Genomic DNA, 18,491 nt, shown 5'->3' on the forward strand with positions numbered 1-18,491 from the left:
TCTGTGCCTCCATCTCTCTCGGCCCCTTCCCTGCTCCCTCTCCCTCACCCTCTCTCAAAAACAAGCATTATTTGTTTTTAAATTTAAAAATGATCAATTTAAAACAAATTACACATGAAGGTGAGTATCATAAACATAAATGCCTAAAAGATCAGGCAAGAAAGGAAAATAAATAAAATACAAGATATAAGCAATAGGGAATGGTAGACACTATAACAAAGAGGAAAGAACACATCTAATCAAAAACTAGCAGCTATAACTCAGCTCTAACAAGTAGATGTAGTAGTACTGTCCAATCTCCTTGGTCAAGAAAAACCAAACTGGGTTTCATGTTAAATATCCAGATTTTCAAATATAGACAATTAATGCAATGTTTCTTTAAATTCTGTGATATCATGGGGCGCCTGGGTGGCGCAGTCGGTTAAGCGTCCGACTTCAGCCAGGTCACGATCTCGCGGTCCGTGAGTTCGAGCCCCGCGTCAGGCTCTGGGCTGATGGCTCGGAGCCTGGAGCCTGTTTCTGATTCTGTGTCTCCCTCTCTCTCTGCCCCTCCCCCGTTCATGCTCTGTCTCTCTCTGTCCCAAAAATAAATAAAAAACGTTGAAAAAAAATTAAAAAAATAAATAAATAAATAAATAAATAAATAAATAAATAAATTCTGTGATATCAACAAAACATGCCAATGGCTGCAGTTTGTGATCTCCCCAGCATGAAGCGAAAGGAACAGTGAGCCAAGAAGCAGAGTGTGTGCACAGGGCAGGGGTGGACTGAAGAAGATCCTACAAAGGAGACAGAGGAGAGAGCAGAATCAGAGGAGGAAACTGTAATGGTGGGACATCACAGAGGCTCAGGGATAGATTCCAGAGAGGGGAGTAAGTAGTAAACAGTGTAAAATGCCAAGGGTGCCATTTCACAGTAGCACTGAAAAGTGGACTTCAGGATTTGACAACTATGAAATACAAAATATTTTCAGGAAAATGAAAAAAAAAAATCTGATGACTGTAAGCAAGTATAAAGCTGAATAATTTAGCTTTCTCTCACTTCTCAAACCTTGTTTTCTCCAAAAGTCAGCATAGGAACTATGGGCCCCGAATTTTTGTTTACGTTTCTCAGAGAAGAGCCATCATTACTTATGTGGTCCTCTTCAGCTGATAGATACTGGACTAGTTCAATTTTTTTAATCACGTCCAAAGAACAAGTTTTAATCTCTGTGATGCATGATCACTTGCTCCTCTTAAGCTTGCACTTATAAAAATTCACTAGCGACCTGTCTTATAAACAGACAAACAAAAAAAAATTGGGAGAACAGTGTAAATAACTTTGCCTGTGTGTGACAGAGACGCAAAATAACAGTGGCTTAGATGAGAGAAATTTCTTCCTCACTCACATAAAGCTTCAAGCTGGTTTGGCAGCTCTGCCTCAAGAAGTCATCGTCACTGTCCCAGGCTTTTTAAAAACAATCCTGTTGCTCCTCTCTCCTTAGAACGCTGGCCTCTTAAGGAGGTCTCAGAGAGTACACCACCATATCCACATTCCAGCAAGTTAGAAGGGAAAAGAGAGCCCACCCCTGTGCTTTAATGGCCCATCTGGAAGTCACTCAAATCTCTTCTGCTTGTTTTCTACAGCCAGAATTTTGCCACATGGCACAACTCCTAGCTGCAAGGGAGGCTGAGAAGTATCATCTTTATTCTGTGGGGTCTGATCCCAGCAAAACTTCAGAGGCTCTGGGTTTGAGGACAATGGAGAAAGGAGATACTGGGAGATAATTAGGAGTCTCCACCACAGAGTGGTATTTAATTTTCAAGGTTCTGTTCTTAAAATTCTAGAAATAATTTATATTTTGGTTCAATTTTACAAGAGAATATAAATCTGGCCTAACCTTTATGCTTAAATACTGGAAACAGAGCAATGTAACATTGCCACAATTTTGGATTCATCGTGCTGGTATTTATGACAGCGCTGAAGAAAGTTAAAGTTAATTTTAATTTGTTCTTACAAAATTATTTTCCTAAGAATTCTAAAGCAACTCTAGTCTTCCTGCCATGCTTAACAACTAGCTTTCAAAAGACTACATTAAAACTCAAACTATAAAATACAAAAATCATTGACATATTCCTACAGCATATGGAACTATACCACCTCAAAGATTCTTTTAAATTAACACAGTCAATTGTGCCCTTACTGCCAGAAAATGCTTAAAGTAACAACATGCATGTACCAAAGCAAGATGTGCTCCTGAATTTTGTCACTCTATTCTCATAAGTTCACAGTGCTATATTTTATCACTTAAATAATAGAGAAAACCAAAAATAAAATAGTTCAACAGCACATAGTTCACTACTTACTTGATATATGAACATTCTAGAGGCCTACCCATGAACTACAGAATCTCCTAAATAAATATAAAAAGGAACTCCATAAAAAGTGATACAATTTAAAAGACAGCAATTTTTTAGCTGTTTTATGGTCATTCACATCCTATAAATTCAAGAATATATTATACACAAAGCTACCTGACTTTAATCCTTCTTAAAAAACAAGCTAATAGGATATACCACTTCCTTATAGTAGCATGTTTTATCCACTTAAAAATATTTAAATTATGTTTAACTAATTTAAATTCTTAATTTATGATTGGCTTGCCTTAAGAAGAATTTTGAATGGCTAGGGCAATGATTAAAATCATCAAGCATAATATGGGACATAACTGACCATTAAAACTTAATTTTTAAAATTAAAAATTCAGTATGAAATATTCATTATAGAAAGTTTGGGGGTGCCTGGGTGGCTCAGTCAGTTAAGCGTCCGACTTTGGCTCAGGTCATGATCTGCGGTCCGTGGGTTCGAGCCCCGCGTTGGGCTCTGTGCTGACAGCTCAGAGCCTAGAGCCTGTTTCAGATTCTGTGTCTCCCTCTTTCTCTGACCCTCCCCTGTTCATGCTCGCTGTCTCTCTCTGTCTCAAAAATAAATAAATGTTAAAAAAAAATTTAAAAAAAAGTTTGGAAACTACTGAAAAATAAAAAGAATGTCCAATAAACTGCATTAAAGTGAGTATTATATACTTAAATCATCTCAAAAATTATCCTGACCAACAAGATTTTACATGGAAGAGAAAAATGAATGGAGGACACACACTTCTAATCAAGACAGAGTAACAGGGATGGGAAATGTACTCTGCTTGTAAAGATGAAAGTGCTGTACAAAATATATGGAACAGCAATTTTCAAGACACTGGATACCAGGCAATAATCCTTGAGAAATGGGAAACATAAGGCAAACCCTAAGAAATGGGAAAACTGATGACATGAGTACTATGACTATTTCAGCTTCTAGATAATAGCTCAGGGAAGAAAAATAAAGACAGCCCAGCACAGCTCCTGAACTGAAGAGATGTACTTGAGAATCTACGGAGATCAGAGCAGCTAGAAATCTCCAAACAGAGTTCCAGAGGAATGAAAGCTAAACAGAGATATCTCCAAAGATTTGCAGATAACCCTCAGGTATTCCGCAAAGTACTGATCAGTACAATATATAAGGGAAACAACACAAGGCCAGGGAAAGGACCACAGGAAAGGACTACAGGGAATAGTACCTAGTACTCACTCAAGGCTGGGAATTGTGCCTGTTCCCACCAACCAGCCTGGAAAGCCTTCTAATTCATGGGGTTTAGGGTAAACCTGAACAAAATCTGAAAGAATCAAACTGCTTCTGTAACTATCTGCATCCCATTAAAAAAATACTTAAGAAGATTTATAGGGATATAAAAATATCCCACACTCTACAAGGTAAAATTCACAATGTCTGTTATCCACCAAAAATAACCAGGCATTCAAAGAAGTAGGAAAATATAACCCATAACAAGTAGAAAAATCAACCCAATAAAACTGGTCAAGTACTGAAAAGATGCTAGAATTCACAAGCAAGGTCATTTAATTGGTTATTATAAATCTATTCCATATGTTCAAAAAAGTTAGAAATAGTGACCAATATTTTTAAAACACCCAAATTAAACTTCAAGAGATGAACACTACAATGTGTGTGATAAACAACAACAACAACAACAACAACATTAAATGTGGTTACTGGTAGTGAATCTGAAGACACAATAAAAACTATCCAAAATGAAACCGAGGAAAAAAAAGAATAAAAGAAGATAAACAGACCACCAGTGATCCTAATATACATGTAACTGGAGTTCCTGAAAGACGATAGAAGACAAAAGAAACCAAACAAATTTGTAAGAAAAGAGTGATTACCTTCTTTTCAGATTTGATAGAAATCATAAACCCATAGGTCCAAGAAGGTGAATGAACCCAAATCACAAAAAAAAAAATGAAGAAAACTATATCAAGACACACCATAATCAAGTTTTTCAAAACCAGTGAAAAGGGAATATGTTTAAGGATGTGTTACATAGAAAAAGAAACAAAATTAAGGATGACAGCAGATTTCTCCTAAGAAACAATGCAAGAAGGAAAACAGTGGAGCAACATCTTTAAAGTTGAGAAAAAGAAAAAAAAATACTATCAATCTAGAATTCTATATCAAAAAAAAATCTTATAAAATGAAGGCCAAAAAAAAAAGATGCTTTCCTATATACAAAAGCTAAGAGAATTCCTCACTAGCAGCCCTATGCCACATGAAATGTTAAAGGAAGCCCTCCAGGCAGAAAGATGATACAAGATGGAAACTGTATGAAAAGCATGAAAAGAAATGAAGGGATGAAAGGAATGAAGAGCACTTAAAATGGCAACGACATGAGGAAATACAAAAGACTTGGTTTTATTATGTAAATATCTTTAAAAGAAAAATAGAACAGGATATGAAATAAAAATCTAATGTGTTTTCAACAGTTACTTGAAAACTATAAATTCCCCCAAGAATATTTCAGATCTGCTATTCTAGAGAAATTAAAACTGTAGCCCTTATTCTAAAAACCCACTCCATTTGGCTTACATTTTCCTCATTTGGCCTGAGCAGTCTTAGCATTATATTTTTGAATACACAAGTTGAATTTATTACCTTTGTTTTAATAAAGAAAGAGTAGTAAGGAACTCCAAAAGGATGTTCTTAGTAAACAAGTTAGCTCACACAGTTTGGCAATGGCTTTGCTGATATTTATAAGTAAAAGCAAATAACTATTGTTTTACTACAGTGTGAAACTCATCAAATGTTTACTTTAATGCAGATAACTTTAAAAATTGAGTCAAACAGGTAAGTAGATTAAAAATATATTTAGGGGCACCTGGGTGGTTCAGTTAGGTGTCCAACTCTTAATTTTAGCCCAGGTCATGATCTCAAAATAAATAATAAATGTTAAATTTATTTATTTATTTATAGTACAATTCACAAAACTTGGATTCACTATTTGATCATTGTTATTATCATCATAATTGTATAAGATGGTGTGAACCTAATGCATGATGCACATCATTAAGTATTTTCAGGGGAAGGTTTATCAGCAAGGTTGGGACAGAAGATAAAAAGCAGTGCTAGCATCTTACCATTAAGAGGCGGATGAAAGCAATCAAGAGACTAAAGCATAATTGGCAATTCCTGAGTGCAAAATTCTATATATTGCTACTGAGTTTTCTCCTATCCTGTGAAATCTATTCAAAAGCATATCCACAGGTTCTCTCAATGAGTAGCCCTGCACTGGAATGAAAGTGAAAATAAAGAAATAAAACAAGATGTATCTCTTGGGTAAAGAGGAAAAAGTAGGTTCCAAGATGAAAATTTAGAATTGACAAAACCACCTTGGAAAAGGGGTTAACTCAGCCATAAAGTATAGTTCACAGGCACTTGAGTGAATAACCCTGAAAAGCAATTCTGATGCATATTCAAATTTGGGAACTGTTAAGCTAGACTAAAAGAATGAACAAAGGCAAGTCTCCACACCTAAGTATGTGTGTTCAAATTCTGCCATATAAAGCAACTATTAAATATCCAGCAGGAGAGAATGAATGGAAAATTTTAAAGTATTTCTACTTGCCAACAGAGTTTATTTCAATTTATTTGAATATTTAATTTCTACACCATTATATATTACTAGATTCAGCATTCTCTAAAGAATTAAATGAGACAATATATGTGGACATACCCAATACTGAAGTTCAATAACTATATGATGGATTTTAATCAAAGTCTTCTCTTGAAGTGCCACAAGTTGCATAAAAAACCTTGGCCACTTAGAGCAATTCCTGCCTTTCTAAATGGAAAATCCTGTTGTATTGATTTCATGCCCCTGATACCAGCTTTGAAACGTGTTATGTTGGGATTACATCTTACATAAGGATTGAGTTATCACATGTTTAAGTGTGTATGATGTTACTTCATTCTTCTTCTCTACCAGAAAGGATAAAATGGTAAGAAAAGCAAAAACGTTAATAGAAGAAAAGCAATTCAGACACTTTTAAGAATATAGCACCTTTAAAATCAGAATATCAGCAGACATTAATACATCAAAGACAGGGTATTATAAACACCATCTTATACAATGACGATGATAATAATGATGAACAAATAGTGAATCCAAGTTTAAATGGTTTATTAGGAGAGACAAGGAAACCTGGGCCATTAGAAAAGAAAGTATATGTAAAGCTTATCTGGTAAACTGGTCAGTGTCAGGCCTCTAAACTAATAAGGAAATGATGAACACCTAAATCAGATGGTGGGATGACACACAATGTCATCAGTCCTTTGGGAAAAGAATGAAACCAATTTGATGGAATATACTGCCCTGTGTATAAAGTAATAGGGCATTAATTAATTAGTTAATTAATATAACTCATTTACCCAATAACAACAATCTCCATAACAACATCCAATTACAACCAAAAAATGTAGTGTTGGTGATGCGGGCAAATGAGTTTGAGAATGGAGGCTGCCTGAGCTGCCTACCAACCACATGGCATTATTTTATAATTAAAATTAAATAAAAGTAAATTCAGGCTCTCAGCCTGACTTAACTACAGTTCATGTGCTCAAAGGTCACACATGCCTAGTGACTATGATAACTGGAGAACAAGAGATACAGAATATTTCCATCACCACTGAAAATTCTATTAGACAACACTGATCTATAAAAGTGTTAAAATTGCCTTGTATATGAAACATGTGATCTAAAAGAAGACATGCACATACACACACACACACACACACACACACACACACACGTCAATAACACACCCACTCTTTCTTTCAGAACATTTACTGATCATTTCTCATGTAAAAGTTGCTGTGCCAGGCATTTGGGGTCTACAGATTAAAACAAAGTAGTCCCTGCCCTCAAGGGGGAGCTCACAGTGCCCTAGGAAATAACAACATATAAACAGTTGGTCAAGCTGTTTATAAGCAAATACTTCTTAGGCACCAACTGAGAAATGCACTTAGCGCTGTGGAATATAACAAAAAACAGGGACGGCTGGGTGGCTCAGTTGGTTGAGTGTCTGACTGTTGACTTCAGTTCAGGTCATGATTTCATGGTTCATGACTTTCATTGGGCTCTATGCTGGCATTGTGGAGCCTGCTGGGATTCTCTCCCTCTCCATCTCTGCCCCTCTCCTGTTCTCTCTCTCTTTCTCTCTCAAAATAAATAAACTTAAAAAAAAAAAAAAAGTAAGCACATTCTCTCTGCCTTCACAGAGTTTACAATCTAGTTAATAATACAACACAGAGTAAGATGTATAATATTTTAAGTGACAATATTTGCAATCTATGTACTTCAAACTGAAATCCATGAGTTTGATGTGGAATTCTGCTTTTGCATTTTGGGACACTAGGACAATGATCTAAAAGTGTAAAATAAATATGAATATATTCTAATTAATTTCTGAATAAGTATCTTAAAATGAAATAACCACCATGGAATTTTCATGCTATTGGTGTTCTCAATCATGCAGGTACTAGGTGAAGACAAATAGCATACAGTTTGTTAAGTAAATAAAATCTGATGAGAAAAAAAGGTGAGGATTAATTGAGTCATTATAGAACACATGGTCAAGGGATCCAAAAGTACCTGCACTATAGTGGTTAAAATCATCATCGTGTTTGAAGGCGACACAGCATGCTATCTCTGGGGAGTTTCTACACAATCTGTTCACCATTCCTACAATCTTTGGATATGGCTCACACATTTGATTTAGAATTCAAAAATTTTACAATGCTGATCACATTTTTAAGAGAACAAAAAGGGATTATAGAGTGCTCAGGTGATACTTCATTAAAACTGATTTGAAGATTATTCACTTGGAGAGTTTTGTTCATATATGAAGTCTGATTACCCTGAACCAGCAAACAAAGCCTTGAAGTTACTATTGTGGATTTCCTTTTTTAATTCATTTTTTTCAAAGGATACTTTTTGCATGTATATTAATATAAAACACAGAAATGGATTAAATAAGAACAGGATCTGAGGCTACATCTTTATATTCTTAAATGCAACACTGGCAACGTAACTTCAGCAATACATCACTTGTCACAAAAGTCAATCCAGCTCTTCTTAATTTCATCGGGTCTGTTGTGTACATTTAATGTTGGCTTGTTGGTTTTCGTTTTATAATTTGTGAAATCTGCAAGATGTTTGTACTTTATTTTATTTTTCCTACATAGTTACATAAAATGTTTAATAAGAATAACTTAGGTTCATACTGTAGAGACCAGTAGCCTCAGCTAAAATCAGACTGTTCTTCCGCATCGTGTTTTATTTAGAAGGGTGTTCATCATGAAGCCAGACCGCCTCTTCCTTTCTTTCCAAATAGGTATGAGAGGCTATAGGTCTCTAGTGGGCCACCGATGAATTGCAAAGAGACCACAAAAACTATGTAAATCATACATTAAGTATATCACTATATCTCAGAAGTATAAAAATGCTATTCTGGGCAATAAAATGCAAATTCCTTTAATGGCTTTACTCATACAGTAGCCTTTCTTATTATGGGTTTTTAAAATCAATTAACACTAAAATTAAACTTTAAGTCTGTGTAAACCATTGCCAGAACCCTAAATTACTCTAAGAATTCAGAGAAGAACGAGATCATTGTCAGCTGCAGTAAGCATCACAACAGGGGAAGGAAAGAAGTTGGGATTAGGTGGAAAGGAGCACAGAGAAGGTGCACCTCCTAATGGGCACACTTTCAAATAAAACCCCAGAAGAGTAAAGCTCTGATTGTGGCTAAGAGGTAAGCTACTGATAGTTCTGGAGGTGGCAGGTTCAGAAAATGCGTGGAGAATCCTTGGCTGAAAGAAACTTGCGCTATTTAGTACTCCTTCAATTGAAAGAGACAGAAACTCAATTTATGTATAACTTCTTGCTCACATAACATAAAACCACAAAAACAGTAGTAGAATGGCCTCAAGAATGACCCCATGCTGGAACTGAAACGTTGTTATTGTTTATTCCCTACAACCTTCTCACCCCCTCCACATATACACATTCACATCTTGACTTTTCTTTACATGTCAGGCTGGTTGTTCATTACGTAAAACCTAAGCCACTTTCTAGTTCTAAGTTTAGGGCTTATATCCTTAAAGCCATACAGCAAGGAGTGGCAAGAATTAAAAATGAAAAGGTAATAAATAGAGGCTAGGTCCAGACTATGAGAGAATCTGCATGCCATGCTAAGGTTTTTCAGCTTTTAGAGTCAAATCTGGCCGAGGCTAGATTAGAACATCTAAATCCTATATGAAAAAATAAGTGTATTTCAAAGTTTCCTGAGCTATAACTTGCTGGGGATTAGTTTCTTGTACTCGACCCTAATAAGCCATAGGTATGCACCTGATAGAATACAATCCAATGAGAAAGCTGCTTTAGGGTATTCAGTTTAAAGTGTTTACATTCTGACTTGAATACCCAGGAAAATCTTAAAGTCTTCCTCATACCATGCTGGGATGGAGGGTACAACTCTGTAAAATTAGCAGAATACAGATGAGTCCCATACTGAGCTTGTATTTTGCAGTAGAACAGCAAGGGGATCTGAGCAAATGATTCCGATCAATGGAACTAGATCCATTTAAAGAAGAGATTTAAGTACATAAAACAGAAGGAAAAAAAAGCAGAATATCTATGAATAGAATTCAGAGGCACCACAGAGCAGAAAGGGGGACTGAGTAATAGAAGAACAAAGGAGGAATGTCTCAATAGACTTTTCAAGTAGATCAAAACAGTTGCATCTACTGAAAAAGCTACAGAAAGAACCCTATGGTCAAAGAGGCAATGAAAATTCATAATGTTTCCTAATTGAATTTAATAGAAATCTACATATAGGAGAAAAAGGAGACACAGAGCTTTATATTTCTGCCAAAATGATAAGTAGAAATAAAAATATACAGCCTCCACTCCACATTCTTACTTTTAGATGGAAGACAGACCTATAATCTGTACTTCCTGCTGGGAAAAAAGAAGGCATGATACAGCACACTCTCTCACTCCTCTGTTTAACCCTCATACTCCAGTATCCAGTTCTCACAAGATGAACGAAGGAACCCAAGAGCAATTATAGTGCTGACATTCACTCCAGTGGGAAAAACAAGCTTTCCCTTGGAAGCCTCACTTACTGCTTATGAGTACAGGATGTATAAGACCATGGGCTTTGAAATCAGAACTAGATTCAACTGGTCCCACCCATATCTGAATGACCCTTAGCAATGTATTCAGTCTTTCAAAGTCTCCATTTCCTTGGGAGGGAAGCGGAGGTGGCAGAACTAGGAAAATTGGAACTCAGTGGCCAGAGATGAGATGCAGATTGGATAAAATCATTCCTGCAAAGTGCCTGAAACACAAGCTGTACTCAATAGACCTCCATGCCCCTACACAATACCTGATATTCACTGGGCCCCAATTGTACAATGGATCTGAAATGGTCTCTGGCTCTGTTCTCTCCTGAAAAAGAAGGGGAGGGCAAGCTGCAGACCTCCAAATCACATACTGGCTCCAGGCACGGGCGAGTGGCAGTAGTCCTTCTCTTTCATATGTGGAATATATTAAGGGCTAATGAAGTCAATTCCTAGACTAACATGCCTCCTAGGGATTCATCTTTTTAAAGTCTTCTACTCCTTTGTTACCACCATTCCTAAATGGAACCTCATTACCCCCATTCTCCCAAATCCTATTAAGAGTTTTCTTTCTAAGGAGCTGCAGGACTCCAGCTACTCTCCAGTTAAACCCCATCTCCAGTCGGTCATCATGCCTCTCCTGGTCAAAACCTTTGACATTTCATTAAGTAATCATTTGCTCACATTTTTTATCCTTCTTTCCAGCAGTAGACACTTGTCATCCTTTTGGGCCATGAGCAACCAAACCACATTGGTATATATGAAGAATGCTCTGTCTTATGACACAGACCCCATCTTCTATTATAGAAGCTGGTGTGCCAACAGTGTCCGCAATAATGTCTCACAGAATCGGTTCTGCAGACAGATTTTGAGCACTGTTTTTGACTGAGTGGCTTCTAAGCAAGGTCTGCTGACTATTCCAAAGATTCAATGGGCAGGGTGCCTGGGTGGCTCAGTTAGTCACAAGTCCAACTCCTGGTTTCAGCTCAGGGCACGATCTCGCAGTTCGTGGGCATGAGCCCCACCTCCAGCTCCACCCTGGCAGTGTGGGGATCCTCTCTCCCTCATTCTCTCTCTGCACCTCTCCTGCTCTCCCTCTCAAAATAAATAAACTTTGAAATATACAAAATAAAAAAAAGATTCAGTGATTCATCCTAAATGACCTCTAGCGAGTCATGCCACTGTATCATCCCCTCCCCTTAAGTTTGGGTAGAACATATGACTTGTTTCTATTCAGCAAAATATGGCAAAGATGAGTGATGTCATTCCCTTGATTAGATGATTTTTTGTGACAAAAATGATGTCATGTCACTCCCATATGTTATAAAAGATTGTCTTATCACACTGAAGCAACAACTCTTCCTTGCTGGCTTTGAAAAGTAGGCTGCCATGTTGTAAGACTACCTATGAGAGGGTCACATGACAAAGAACAGCAGGCTGCCTCTAAGAGCTGTGAGTGGCCCTGGACAACCAGCAGGAAAATAGAGACTTCAGTCCTACAACCACAGGAGATGAATTCTTCCAACAATCTAGGAAAGCTGGAAGCAGACCTGATCCTAGGTGAACCTCTCATAGGACTGCAGGCTTAACCAACACCTGGTGAGATCCCTGCACACAGGATGCAATTGGGCCATGTACAGCAATGAAACTGAGATAATAAACATTTGCTGTTTCAAGCCGCTAAATTTGTGGCAATGTGTCCAAAGCAACAGAAAACAGAGTCGATATCTTGTAATACATTTATTTAATTCTTAAATTAACTAAAGTTAGTTTCAGTGACTTGCTGCCAAATATCTTGAGTGATATTTGAGTGAACCAAATTTTATCCTTCCTTCACTGGCCAAGTCAAATTCCACTCATCACAGTTCCATGCAAACTAGACTACTCCACACTAATCTCCTTATCATATATTCTGTAGAAATGGGAAGAAAGTACCATTTCCAGCAATCCCAACTCTTCTCAATCTCACCAGCAGCATGCTATACTCTCCCTAGTTAGCAAAGAATATTAAATATGGGTTGCTTTCCTCTCTTTGAGGCTCTAAACAGAATAACCTATAGTAAATGGCAAACCACACTTGAATAATCTTTTTTTTTCCAAATTTCACACTTAAAACATTTTGGTGAACTCCTATAAACCAAACATTTAGGGAAAGACAGTAAATAAATAAACCTAATGAAGTAGAGAGTTCCTGATACCCTCTCCTCATTAGAAAATGCTGGGGTGCCTGGGTGGCTCAGTTGGCTGAGCATATGACTTCAGCTTAGGTCATGATTTCACATCTCGTGAGTCCGTGCCCCACGCCAAGCTCTGTGCTGACAGCTCGGAGCCTGGAGCCTCCTTCAGATTCTGTGTCTCCCTCTCTCTGCCCCTCCCCTGCTCGTTTTCTCTCTCTTTCTCTCTCTCTCTCTTTCCCTCTCTCTCTCTCAAAAATAAACAATTAAAACAATTTTTTTAAATAAATAAAATGCCTGAAAGTATTTTTGTCAAATACACAAAGCCAAACATTACATATTGCTATTGTCTATGAAATTACAATGCTTTCTTCTGTATCCTGGATAATGTATTCCACTTTTTAATCTAACAATACAATATCATAAGTCTTGGCTGTTACAAATCATGTGGGCAATTACCCTGAAAAAGTCTAGTGAGATTTGAAGAAGAGGGAATTTGGAAAAATGAAAAAAAAAAAAAAAATGTCATGAGTACCTTCTCCACAGAACAAGTTGCTATCCTTTTTTTGTTTTTTGTTTTTGTTTTTAAATCTGATTTATCTAGATACGAAGAGAAACTGTCTACATGAACAGAAACAACCAGATAATTGCATAAACTCTCTGTTCACTTTGATTTCGTAAGTTCAGCCAAAGAAGCAGAGCTAATAAGAGAAGACAGGTGTCCTAACACCCAGAAAAACATGATCTCTAATCGATGCTGGCTGGCTCTGGAGTGAACGGTCCATTACTGTCCTCTGTCAATATTCTATCTTCTCAAAAATCACATTCTGATTCTCTCATCAGTGAGCCTGATGATCTTCAAGCCTGATGACCATACTGATAAAATTCAAAGCAGCTTTGACCATTAAAAGGATGGTATATAATTGATAAGGCCAGGCCAGTGGGGACAGAGAAAAGTGTGGCACATGAAAGGATGGTATATAATTGATAAGGCCAGGCCAATGGGGACAGAGAAAAGCGTGGCACATGGACTGACTGCAGGAATGAATAACCCTCAGAGGTGTGTGTTTGTTTTAGCACTAACTACTGGGGTTGCGGTTCTCCCCCATCAGTAGACAACAGTAAGGCTCATTCCCTTATGACTATACTGATAGATATAAAATCTGATCAGCATATCTACAAAGCTAAGCACTTTGAAATCCAGGAATGTATAAATTTATGAAAATATCATTTAACATGGCCATGGGAGCAGCATGCTATTGTGAACAGAACACAGGAAATACAGATGTCACCCTCAGCTTCACAGTAATTCACTACTGTGTGACTTTGGATCTAACAGTGTACCTGCTACCTTCTTCTGAAAATGAGAACAATATGTCTTCCTACCTGCCTCTCAAATGTTTTGAAGAATATCTGAGAAAGGTAAGCATTATAATAATAAGATAGGAAACAATGGTACATTTCTGCGGATGTATGCAGTAAAAATTAAGTATGACATCTTTATTGAAAGGAAAGGACTTCAAACAATAAAAGTCCCTGCCAATTTAAACATTAATATAATTACATTCTAAAACAAAAAACCCATTGAAGCAAAAATAAAAAGCCACATTTGAACGTAATAAAAAATGTCCATAACTACAATATTTCACTAATGAGAAGGTACAGATGCTACATACAGAAGGATTTTATGATGTCCATATGTTTCTCAACTGAGTCTCCTTGTTAGCTATTTCTCCATATCTCTATTTAAGAATAACCTACACCTTCCCCACTGAGCAGGTGTAAATTGCAGTATAATATGTTGTAATATTTAAACAAATTCAAGATAGAAGCAATTCTAATGAAAAGAAATGACAGCTACACAACCCTAAAACATCCTTAGATGTTGATATTAATACAAATCCCAACTATGTGTATCACTGGAACTAGTTAATTAGACAACTTATATGGTCAGTTGGCTTTATCATTTAAAATTCCTAAAAACCCAAATATTGTCTAAATATACCCCAAATACATATAATAAGTAATTATTTATATTCGTGGCAGTAACTTCATAAAGCAACTGTCTACCATATTAATGGGCACCGTGATGGTCATAAAACACTCAATCACAAAAGCCTGTTACAGTGTATAAAATTACCTGTTTAATTTCAGAAGGGCCATCTTTATTTTTAAAGGATGTCAGTTTAATACGCCAAACTCTTTCTAGCCAGAGTGTTTGGTCTGACTTCCCAATGAAGGCGGGCCCAACAGGCTGAATTGCAGAGAGAAACAGGAAGACTGAGGTTTAAGAAAAAAAAAAAAAGAAAAAAGAAAAAGAAAGAAAGAAAAAAAATCATTCCTTCCTAACCATAAACTGGTACTTAATTTAAAATACTTAATTCCTTCTGCACAATCCTATGTCCTATGTGCACCTATGTCCATTCTGAATGGAGATGTTCAATTCAGGAAGAGAGCTGGGAAAGCATCTCTCTCTCTCTAGCTGGTAGCTTAATATCAAAGGTCAGACTCAAGATTCCAACTCTACTTGCACCTGTTTGTGACTGAAACATCTATGAAAACATTCACTCTTTCCCCACATGGAAAATGACATATTCCAAGAAAACGCTCTCTTCTTGAGATTTGCCCCACTCAAACAAAATGGATGAAAATAAATTACAAAAAAAGTTTTAAAACTAACTAAATTATTTGTCCTCCTGGAAATACAATATTCTTATTAAGTAGCTTAAATGCAAATGCTTTCCAGAAGGCACATCAGTGATCTGGTCTTTGGGTAATTAAATTGGTGCAAGCTGGAATAGTGGTTTAAAAGGAAAAGGAGAACTAATTATTTGTGGCAAAAAGCAAATATATTAAACAAGTTTTCAGTCACAATAATTTCCATAATAAACATTCAAAGTACCAAAGAGTAGTTCAAAAGATATCTTTTCCAAGCATGATATTTTAATTGTCCTCATTTACTAACTGCAACTTATTCTGTGCTGTTATTAATTACAGGATTTAAAAGATTTGCAGCACATCAGAAAATAACATCCAGACCTTTTCAAATGTCGAATTGTTTTCTTTGCAAATAATTTATTTTTTTTCTTTAATATGACTTCTCTATGTAGTTACTCCCTTATCCTAGCTTTCAAGGATGCTTGCAAGATTTGAAAACATGGACTGTACTTTAAATACCTTTAATTCCTAAATCCTACCCTCTATGAGAAATCTCAACAAGCCAAGATTATTTAGTTGTATGAGCATTGTTATATCCTTTGGGGAGAATAATACTCTTCACTTTCTTTTCCAGTTGAAGTTCAACTTTTTAAGCCCTTCTTACCTCACTCCCACATTTTGCACACACACACACACACACACACACACACAGGCACAATATGTGTGTAATGGCACATATGTAGATAGCCCATTTCTCATAGATTTCAAAATGTTATGGTTACTTAACCTAAAAGTTCCTTTTAGGAGATAATACACACCTCCTGGCAGGGAAAACAAACTGGAAAGATCTTCCTGAAACTAGAGCGTGGGAGACTCACTAGAGAATTTCCAATTCCATACCACCTGAACCGCGTCCTCAGCTCCCGGCTGCAGGCCACCTCTCCAGACTACCGCGCCTCGGATCTGGAGAGCAGCTCAGTCCCCCTCGATCACAACAGGAACGCACAGGCCTCTGACACCTCTCACTGCGGATAAGTGGGAGATGGCTTCAAAGCCAAACGCTGCCCGCTAGGCACTCAGGGAACGCCCCCCCCCGCCCTCCCCCGTCTCCTCGTCTGCTTCCTATCCCAACCGTGACACCCTCCAGGCATTTAATTAACCAGTTTACCTTAGTGAGTTTACGATTCATCAATCTCCTTCTACTAGCCATCCCCCAGGCTCCGGAACTTTTCTTAAAGCCCAGAATTCTGATCTGTAGTCATGGAACTGAAGTCCCCCCCACGAAACATCAAAGGTACCCCCACTAAGTATTGCTCCTTTCAAGCAACACGTTGGCTGTACAAAACTTTTCATTCATAACTCGACTCCAGCATAAACTGGGTGTGTGTGTTGGGGGAGGAAAGGGGGGGGGGGTGTCATGTCACCGACCCCTCGCCTGGGCTTGAGTAGCCAATGTCTTTTTGCCCAGCAGAAAAAAAGATCACCTGGCGCTGAACTTACGACAAAGGTTCCCGTCAACCCACCACAGCCTCCGGGTTTCGAGGTGCAAGGCAAGCTGTGCCGGGGTCTGGACTGGGATGCTGTTAACCTGGGGAATCCGAGCCGGCAATACAGCGGTACATCCGGGGGACGCTTGGCCCCCAATTCCCAGGGCTTCCCCCGACACCAGCCGGGGACCGGGCTGTGGTGCCACTCACCTCCGCCCGCTCCTGCTGAGGCTGTCGCGCCCTCCTTCGCCCCACGTCGGCGACCCCCTAACTTCTCCCCCTTCTCCAAACAGCCATCTTTCGCGGAGAAGAGAATGGCGAGGCAGAAGCGAAGGGGGGATTGAAAGTTGACTCGGGGACCGCCGCTGCTCCGCCAGCAGGCACTTACCGGCCGCGACAGGCGCCTGAGGAGGAGACCGCCGCGAGGGTGGCGGGCGCGGCGGGGCCGGCTCGGTGCGCGCTGCGCGATGTGCGGGACGCGCCGCCGCCGCGGCCGCCGCGCGGGGGGCGGGGGGAGCTCGGGAGGGCGGTGCGCGCGGCAGCGAGCTGCGAGCTGCGAGCTGAGCGGGTGGAGGCGCGCGGAGGATTTACTAAAAATAGCAACTCTTTGGGAGGAGGGGGGGGGCGGAGGTGGGAGGGAGACAGAGAGGCCAGGCCCCGAGCCCCTGCGCGGCCGAGGCTGGGCGGGGCCCGGTGGGAAGGGAGGCAGGGCCGGCGGCGGGACCGCGGGCCCAGGCGCTGGAGACCCGCAGGCCCGGGACCCGCGAGCCGCGGCGGGGGAACAAGGAGTGCGGGAAAACCTGGGCGCGCGGCCGAGGCGCGGGGAAGGACGCGCGGAAGGCAGCAGGACCCAGAGAGCCGCCTAGGGCGGCGTGGAGGACCAGCGATTCCTCCCCTGGGAAGGACCGGGTGCCTGAGAAGACTTGGGTTTCCGAAGCGATACACGCCCACGCGAGGCGCAAGGTGACGGTCTGGCGACCCGCGCTCCTCCCGCAGGGCCCCTAGGCTGCCCGGGGCCGTGACCCAGGACGGTGCGGGAAGGAGCCAGGCAGCCGCCGTGCCCGCCCCAGCTCAGGGAGCCGCGGCCGCTCAGGTGCGCGCCACGCAGACCCCGCGGGTCCACGTCTCTGCCACTTCTTTTTGAGAGAAGGGAGCGTTTTGGGGCGGTACCTGGAGCGTCCCCACAGACGCTTGCAGCTTAGAGAATCATTCAAGGAAATTTTAAGAGAAAACGCTACATTTGGGGGGAGGGAGGTTAAAAACGAATGGGAAATGGGAGGAAATAATGGTGATTGCTATTGGAAACATGATTTAGTTTGTGGCGTTTTAAGGCTGAACAGAGAGCACCATCTGTTCTCAGACCAACCATGAGGGAGGGGAGGCAGAGTTAGTAGGTCCGAGAAGCGACAAGGTGATCCCCTTCAGTGGTTAATATTTTTACTTTGCAGAGCTGGGTTGTGTTTTTTTTTTCCTGCTACAACTTCGTCTATTCTGGTATCACTTACACCTATAGAATCCTTTATATATGGAGTAGAAACCTGAAGGATGTTTTCAAAAATTGTTGTCCTACACATACTTATCTAATGCTAACATTTAATCTTTCAAAGAGGCTAATATTGTA

The 18,491-nt window shown here is 39.5% G+C and overlaps 1 protein-coding gene across 12 annotated transcripts in view; it reads right to left on the reverse strand.

Annotated features, from left to right (window-relative positions):
* HDAC9 (histone deacetylase 9) overlaps positions 1-17,363 on the reverse strand; it is a 938,649-nt gene extending 921,286 nt beyond the window's left edge. For 4 of the 12 annotated variants that reach the window (XR_009260421.1, XM_058724881.1, XM_058724882.1 and 1 more), the window contains exon 1: positions 17,081-17,345. The gene's annotated coding sequence lies outside the window, so the exon portion shown is untranslated. Of the gene's footprint in view, positions 1-17,080 lie in introns of all 12 variants that reach the window. The other 8 variants (XM_058724894.1, XM_058724890.1, XM_058724889.1 and 5 more) reach the window with 5 other exon arrangements.
* Between the last annotated feature and the right edge of the window lie 1,128 nt (positions 17,364-18,491).

This window comes from Neofelis nebulosa, chromosome 4, assembly GCF_028018385.1.
Source record: "Neofelis nebulosa isolate mNeoNeb1 chromosome 4, mNeoNeb1.pri, whole genome shotgun sequence".
Lineage (NCBI taxonomy): Eukaryota > Metazoa > Chordata > Mammalia > Carnivora > Felidae > Neofelis > Neofelis nebulosa.